At 31.7% G+C, this 7,017-nt stretch overlaps 1 non-coding gene across 1 annotated transcript; it reads left to right on the top strand.

The window, feature by feature from the left end:
* Positions 1-6,258: 6,258 nt before the first annotated feature.
* LOC132918765 (U4 spliceosomal RNA) lies at positions 6,259-6,398 on the top strand. The gene has a single exon (XR_009660560.1). It is a non-coding gene; the product is annotated as a U4 spliceosomal RNA (small nuclear RNA).
* Positions 6,399-7,017: the final 619 nt, after the last annotated feature.

Raw genomic sequence — 7,017 nt, 5'->3', positions numbered from 1 at the left:
ATAATGTATTATTGTCTCGAGTAATCCATTCGTCGGTTGACTCGTTTTTTCACTTCTATAGACAAAAATGTGTACGCACGAAATGTTTAAGAAGAAAATAAAATTTACGGATCGCATCAGGACGACAACAGACATTGGGCTAGAAGGCGGAAATAAATAAATAAGACACGCGCGCGTATATTATACGGAACCGTGTACATCGCGGTAGGACCTGCGACGGTGGCGGTGGCCGCGGGAGGGCTCGGGATTTAACATGGTTGAGATTTATCGGCCGTCGGACCACCACGCGAGCGGTCACCGGTGTAGGAAAACGCCCTTAAGTCGTACCGCGGTTGTATATATGTAGGTATATAAATGTATTAATTTCAATTTAACGAAAATTCGTCGACGTTTCGCACGTTTTCGTGGAACTCATTTTTCACGCGGGTTATACCTGCAGTGTTTGCAGGCGGAAGAGTGGCGAGCGGACTAAAATAATAATTCTCTGCCCGCTTGTCCGCCGTCTGGCCTATGTAAACTATACAGCTACCTACCGTTTCGGCCTACAGTAATAATAACAATAATTGGGATTAAGACACACACGCCACACGTACGCGTTATTCCAACTTCGCACCGAAGCAACTCGGCGACGGTGGTGGCGTGCAAATATACGGACCCCCCTCCCCCTTTCCGTGTGTCTATTTGACTTGGTGATTAAATTAACGACGCAAAAGCTTGCAGTGTAAGGCTGAGAGTGAGAAAGAGCGAGAGAGAGACAGAGACAGAGACAGAGTGTGTGTGTGAGAGAACGTTTGTGTGTTCTCAGCGTGTGCTTTTATGAAAACAAAAAACAAAAAAAAACGAGAGCCCGTGTAGTCGACAATATAGTGCCGCCTACCTATATACGACGCGACGATGATATTATAATATTATACACGCAATAATATGCCAACAGGATTTATTGTATTAAATAAGCTTATCAAAAGTTTGACGAATAATTTGAGCGACGGGGGCGAATAAAATTGATAACTTCGGCGCGCATGCATTATTTATCACGCAGTGTTTAAAATTCGGCCGTGTATACATTTTGCGAACTACAAGCATAATATACCTGTGTATACGGTTTACGTCTATATACAGGTATATACATTCGTATACGCGTATCGCACGTGCCTTTTGAATAAATAATGTGCCGCCCCCGCCTTTAGGTGTTATTGTGACACACACTCGCGTGCGCACACCGCAGCCGCGTTGTATGGGTGTAAAAGTGTCACCGATTCCTCGCCGCCCGCCACCGCCGACGTTGTCGACCGACACGGGTCACGTGAAATGCACAATTATTGCGAATAGTGTTCTCTTGCGCGTCTCACACACTCCAGCCGTGTAAAATAACAATAATAATATTAAATAATATGAAGTCTTCATAATAATAATAATAATAATAATATTATTATTATTGTTATTGATGTAGGTAGGTGTATATATTGCGTCTCCACGCGCACACGTGTGTGTCGAATATAAGCAATACAGAATTATTATACGTATTACGTATATGTGTTAGGTAATACGAAGGTATATGTATAGTATCTAATAAAATATAACTGGAAGGTCGAAAGAAAAAAAAAATTTAAAAAATTAAATTTCGTATATTGATGGTTTTCTGGCTAATTTTAACATTCGTCGCCTTCATAGCGTCTTTCCAATGTACAGTATCGTAAATTAATAAAATTCAAAAACGAGTATCAGAATAAAAATTCGAACGAGTAGTTTTTGATATATTATTAAATATGTGCAATCAGGATAATAGATCTATTATAATGGGTGTGGAAGATATGATGGGGACTATGCACATTTTAAGGATTAAATAATATTAGTTTATCAACATTTATTAATAATTCTTAAAATGGTCTTATAAAACTGTAATAAACTCTTATAAAACAAAATACAATTTATTTGTTTTAGAAAAATATAGTAAAAATGAAAAAATATTTGTTGTATTTTTATTATTACAATTTCATAGGTGTTTTATTTTATATTAGATACCTACACATGTATGAACACTTTTTTGGCTACATTTCCTTTGTTTTGCTTTAATCCATTCGTATAATATATACAAAAAGATACGAATCCTGCTAGTTTTCGTGGTATTTCGAGTATTTTAAAATTACGAATTTCCTAAAGCTTTATTGTAAACAAACAATAAAAAGAAAGAAAAAACCACTAAAAACGCCGAAAATGTCAAACTACAATTTACAACTTGTGTAATAATGAAATGTTCGAGGTATTTGTTTATTTTCCATTTTGTGTTTAGACAATTGGAATTCGGATCGAATAGTTTTATTAAATGCACAACTCTGAATTCAGAGAAGCGTCTTAAAATACGGAGACATTCTTTAATGTCTTAATTTTATAGGGTCCATACACGTTCGACTACAATTCATGCGTCATTAAAAATATTTTATAATTTAATAATAATTAAAGTATCCAGTAGGTAATATAATATGATAATAATTTTTTGAACATCATCCTTTAATGTTTATGCACTTATTCGTAGCACAAAACCATTAAACCAATCGACCAGGTCGGTCGATATTATAAAATAATAATATTTTAATATTGCAGTATATTACATAAAAATAAATTATTGTTTCAGTTTATAATTTTGTCTATAAATTACACATAATATATATATTTTACAATACATTCCGGTTAAGGTGTATTTCTATATATAATAATATGTAATCCACTGTGTCCGAAATGTATCTTACAAAAAGGGAGAAAAATGTAATAAAAATAGCTCACGCTCAGATATTATAATTTATAGCAAGTTGACTGCCGAAAATGTGCGAAAAATCACATAAGATAAGCTGCGAATACAAATGCACGATATAACGCTGCTATTATAACTTTGTAATAATAGTTTAATAATAATAATATAAACGGTTATATATATAATGTAATATAAATAATGATGATAAAAGTAATAGTAATAGATGTGTCGTCGGTTCGTCGCCATCGTTTCCAGCTGATACGTTTGTCGGAAAACAACTGAACCGAACGCGCGAACATCGTCTTATCTTTATCGCACTGGCCGCAAAAAGACGGGCTTTTAACAAATCGTCTAAAACCACACGACAACATGGTTCGTATATTATACTATTGTAATGCAACATATATTATTATTGTATGAGACATGAGTATGTATTTCTATGAGGGGGGGTTAATTTTTGGTTTTAAAAACATTTGACAAATTCATATTTTTGAAAACGATTTGCTAATCAATATTAATTTATTGATATTAATATATAGTTTATATACATTACATTTTGAAAAGAAAACATGTTTTTTAAATGAAAAATACATATTTTTCATTGATTAGTGAGGTATTTGAGTTTAAGTTTGAGAGTTTTTATTCTATTTAACAAGAGACTTAAAATGTTCGATGATTATTCATATGATAAGGTATTTAATTTTTATAATAAAAAAAATAATAAATTTTGATGAAATTCAAATACTAATTGCTTGTAGAAAATTAAGAATATACTATTAACTATTATCTTATAAAAAAATATAAATTGAATCATAATGATAAAAAAAATAAAAATTTTACTGTTTTTATAAATTACAATGAATTAGATATGTTGTCATTGACCATTGTTGAACTCCACCTATGGAAATTAAAACTTACTCGTCTATATTGCAATTAGAATACAATTTAAATTAATATTTAAAAATGTTTGACCTCTTTTCTTTGTAGAACCGATAACCTTATTAAAATGATTGTATGACTGAATAATTGCTGTAAAACCAGGTGCTTAAAACTTATTGCGTGTATCACTGTACCCCTTTGCTAATAAAGTTTTATCCACTTTTAATAATTGTAATGTATATGTCTAAAGGAGCGTAGGTATCTATTAAAAAAAAAAAAATATTGCACGTTGATTATGATGTATAGTAAAAGAAGAAACATATTCCAGAAAATAATTATTTTTAGCAGAAATATTTTAGCCACTGGCAAGTGAATCTGAGGTTTTTTTTTAATTTAATATAATATATAAGAACGTATATTATATACATGTTCATAAGATCATCTAATTAATGTGGAAGGATTTCAAAAATGTTCACGTGAAAATATCGAGTATATAATATAATAGTATTATACTGCTAATTGAATTTTCCTATAGCTTCAACTTATGATTACATATATGTGTTGTTTATTCATGTACTTTGTACATTGTACAAAAAAGTACAACAAAATCAATTCACAAACTAATTTCCATAAGGGCTTTTTAAAAAATTTTCATTATTTGGATACAGTTTTTGTTCCTGAATTGTTTGATAACAAACATATACATTGTTTATACCTTTTTAATGTAATATAGGGTGATTAGCCAAGTATGCACACCTTCTTAAATTTTTGATTAAGTAATAAATGTCTTTAAAATGATGTAATATAAATATACCATTATAATTGATTGGTAATTTCAATGTTATAAATTTGTTTGTATCAATATAAAATGTTTTTAAATAAATTTCACAGTTTGTACAAAATATAAATACATATCTTACTTTCCCACCTTATTGGCACCTTTATTTGATAAATGATCATTCGACCGATAAAATAGATTCACAACACCCACGAAACTGTTAAACTACATTTTTTTCTTAAAAGATTTCTACGGTTAATGTACGAGTACTTCTACAATTCAACGTCAATTTGTACACAGTAAAATGACGTGAATAAATCGTACACGTTATTATTATTACCTTTTCTGCGACGTAATTGAACACAATGAGTATGTTGGAATCACCATTTTGTAGGAGGTAGAACTATATAATATTCGATTGAATATAATTTGTTGCGCTAGAATAGTCTTAAATCGAGTAATTTTGAAATTATAACCGTTCGAGTAATAATAATTAAATCCGTGCATGCATTGCATATAGTTGAACAGTATCTAGGTAAAATCTTATTATTCTGTATCTGTCATCATCTAGATGAATAAATATAGATACCTACACGTATCCAACATATAGATATTATAGTATTGTATTATGTAGGTATAAACTACGTATAAAAGAAAAATACATCAATATATAGGTACAATTATTTAAGCAAAAAAATAAAAAAATATTACTCTCAGGTATAACTTTACCAGTTCTCCACCCTAAATCCAACCCTTAAACAGAAACGCGCGTTTATAAATATAATATTTTTAATAGAACGTTTTACAACCATACGCTCCTTAATCAACGAACTAACTTAAGATCCATTATATCCATGTGCGTGACGGTTGAAATAATATGATCCCCTAAATATGTAAATAATAACATGTTCTTCGCCGTTGCAGATCAACCAATAATATTAGGCAAACGCGCAAACGCGTGTCATTCAGTTTACAATAGACGTCGTTATCGATATCTGAACAATACTCGCAATATTCGTCGCACATTAGTATTGTTTTTTAAAATATTTACAAAATTATCTAATTACTGTCACGTAAGTTAATAATTTTTCACATGATGCAACACACGATAAAACGTCTTTTAATATTAAAAACGCACCGGCTCCGACCTCGTTAATGAATAATGTTTGCCAATTTTATTAGCTCCAAAATATAATAAAATTTTCATAAAATCACAAGATTTATAAAAACAGTAAAAACGTGTGTCCATTTATACCATCAAGAATGCATATTACTTTTTGTTCTTATTCGAAAATGATTGTGTTAATGATAAAAAAACATATTAAATACATTTTGATTTTATGCACTATTAGCTAAACAGTAAAAATAAATTTTGTAATTTTTTTTATCAAGAAAAAAAAAATCATGATTCATCACAAATTAATTGCACGTGATTGTTAATATGTTATTATAAGATGATATAATTCGTTATATTATAATAATAGTATGTTATTTGACTCCATCTGGAGGACGGATAGTGCGCACGCATTTGGCCGTCTCCGTCAAAATATCGCGACGGATACGTTCACCACCGCAACACGGTTTTCGGCCGATAGAGCGCGCCGAACCGACAGTTGCCTTCCGGTCTGTCCACCGACGTCCCATTATCCGGTGGACAGACGTCGACGTCCAGCTTGTGCCGGACACCCTATCGTAAGGTGGCCATCTAGAGATCGAGGACGATGCCACCGATTACACGAACGATGACTGGGCATTGAACTGTCCGGTTACCGGGAATACCGCCGGATGGCCAACTGCACGTCGGCCACAGCATCGGAACAGCATAAGACAGCCCTGAACCGCCGATTACGTCAGCTTTGCGCAGTGGCGATATCGTAACCAATGAGGTTTATCCGAGGTGCGATTATTGCTAGTTGAAAACTTTAACCAATACCCCGCCGTGTGGACATGAAACACTGTCCGCTCAGGCAATTTTTAAAGGCCCTAACGGGCTCACATCACTAAAATCAATACTATATAATTAAAAGTATACCGCGTTCAGAAGGTAGTAGCATATTAGAATACATCTGCACTTTAATATTTTGCCCAGTTTTGCTAAATGTTCGTTCGCCTGCTATATAATATGTTTCCTCTTTTATTTTTCTGTTTTGGTTGAAATTAAAAATCCACCAAAAACAAGTAAATCATTACATCGTTGACTTTTTTTAATACTTCAGTGGCATTTTTTATTCCTAACATAATTATTTCTACAATATTGTAGAATGCACACATTTTTATTTTTGATGTTTGTGATAAGGATAATGTGGTGTAATTTAAATTGTCTAATGTTTACACTAATATTGTTCAAAATAATCAGGGCTCTGAAGTTATAGCACTAAAAAAGTACATTTTTATATGCACTTAAAACACCAAAATCAGCACTAAAATTTGATAAAATTAATGTGCAAAATAAAATTGTTGACAACATTGTTCTAGATATTTTTAATACTAGAAATTTTATATTTTTATTTAGAATATGCTAGTATTTTGATATAATTGGTCAGCTCTGGATCGTAAACACGATAAATCCAAAAATTACAATACAAATCTATACAATACGTCTGACATAAAT

The sequence above is a fragment of the Rhopalosiphum padi genome, chromosome 1 (assembly GCF_020882245.1).
Source record: "Rhopalosiphum padi isolate XX-2018 chromosome 1, ASM2088224v1, whole genome shotgun sequence".
NCBI lineage: Eukaryota > Metazoa > Arthropoda > Insecta > Hemiptera > Aphididae > Rhopalosiphum > Rhopalosiphum padi.
The sequence above is the reverse complement of the archived record's forward strand: the minus strand, read 5'-3'. Positions and strand labels throughout refer to the sequence as shown.